Genomic DNA, 2,131 nt, shown 5'->3' with positions numbered 1-2,131 from the left:
ATTTTTTCTATTTTTAGTTGTTTTGGCTAATTTCTTTCTATTTTTAGTAGAGAAGGGGTCTCACTCTTGCTCAGGCTGGTCTTGAACTCCTGAGCTCAAGCAGTCCTCCCGCCTTGGCCTCCCAGAGTGCTAGGATTACAGGCATGAGCCACCGCACCCAGCCAAGATGGCAAACTTAATTGATAAATGTTCTGTGTTCTGACTGATCCAATGACCAGCCATTTGTCCATCTCTCTCCCTTTCCTTGGGCCTCCCTATTCCCTGAGACACAATAATATTGAAATTAAGCCAATTAGGAAATGACAATAAAGGATTTAGAATTTTACATAAACTTAGGTGATAAAGCAGGATCAGGGTTTGAAAGGATTGACTCCAATTTTGAAAGAAGTTCTACTTTGGGTAAAATGCTATCAAACGACATCATATACTACAGAGAGAAACCTCTTGTGAAAGGAAGAATCAACTGATGTGGTAACCTTCACTGTTGTCTTAAAGAAATTGCCACAGACACTCCAACTTTAGCAACCATCACCCTGATCCGTGTCAGCAGCTATCAACACCGAGGCAAGACCCTCCACCAGCAAAAAGATTACGACTTGGTGAAGGCTCAGATGATGGTTAGGATCTTTTAGCAACATTTTTAAATTAAGGTATGTACTTTTTTTAGATAATGCTATTGTACACTTAACAATACTGTATACAGTAGTGTATATATACACTATAGTGTAAATATAACTTCTACATGCACCGGGTAACCAAAACATTCATTTGACTTGCTTTATTGTGATATTTGCTTTATTGTAGTGGTCTGGAGCTGAACTTGTAGTATCTCCAAGGAATGCTTGAATATAGTATGACTATTCCAAAATAAAAAATCTGAAACCTGAAACACTTTGGGTTCCAACCATTTTGGATAAGGGATACTCAACTTGTATTATTTTAAGATGCTGATTGTTAGTTGTATGTATCTTTGCTTTTCAAACTTTAACATGCATGAGAGGCCACGTGTGGTGGCTCATGCCTGTAATTACAGCACTCTGGGAGGTGGAAGCAAGAGGATTGCTTGAGGCCAGGGATTCAAAATGAGCCTGGGCAACATGGCAAGATCCCATCTCTAAATAAAAAAAAAGAGAGACAAAAAAAGAAAAAATATGCATGATAACATTTGTTGGAGATTTAGTTAAAATGCAGATTGACTCAGATGTTTGCATAGAGCCCTAGAATTTCTGAGCACCCAACAGATGCTGATGCTGCCATTTTAAGGACCACACTTTGAGAAGCAAAGGTAAAAATGGTGACTGAAATACGTGGGAAGGCTTGGGGCCAAAATGATAGATTACAAAATTGTTATGAAAATTTGGTAATGAGTTTTATGTTGTACTCATGTTTAAAGTTATATTTTTCACAGCATCAATTATTTCAAATTTATTTAACACATTAAGGATGCTGTAAATTTTAATGTTATTAAAACCTTTTAAATAGCTATTTCATATTTTAATATGCTTACAGTTCTTGGCAGAACCTTCTGTGCGGTAAGTGCTCAACATTAATTAAAATGGTTTAACAGCAGTTTGAAAAATTAAAATGTGGGACAACCCTCCTAAGGAAGAAATCAAGTAATCACAGTACAAAAAGCCTGGGAACAAAGTCATTTACATAATAATTTATTCACTCCTCAGTTTTTAGGAGCCACAGTCTGTGATAAAGCAGACTCTTATGACTCAATGTCATAAGCTATTCAGGATTAAGATGGAAGACTCATCTCACCTCCTAGAATGTAGGAAAGTATATTTTGAGCAATGTTACTGGCTCCAAATTTGAATTAGCTGGAAAAAAAAAGCAAAACAGTAAACTTCTAAAGTTTTTTAGTAATTTTGTTTAAAAGTTAAGCAAAATTTATTAACTATCCCCCAAAGCCACTGATCTTTTATATGAATGAAATGGTCATACATTAAAACAACAAACATGATGCTAAGAAAGTCCAGTTTCTGGACTATTAGGAGAACTAATTGAGTACTCCTTGCATAAGAAATTCAGGATTATGCTAGGTTTATAAAAAGTAAATGTTTTACATCCTTGTGCCTTTTTTTTTTTTTTGAGACAGAGTCTCACTCTGTTGCCCGGGCTAGAG

This window comes from Propithecus coquereli, unplaced genomic scaffold, assembly GCF_000956105.1.
Source record: "Propithecus coquereli isolate 6110/MARCELLA unplaced genomic scaffold, Pcoq_1.0 Scaffold113, whole genome shotgun sequence".
NCBI lineage: Eukaryota > Metazoa > Chordata > Mammalia > Primates > Indriidae > Propithecus > Propithecus coquereli.
This window is presented reverse-complemented; position numbering follows the sequence as displayed.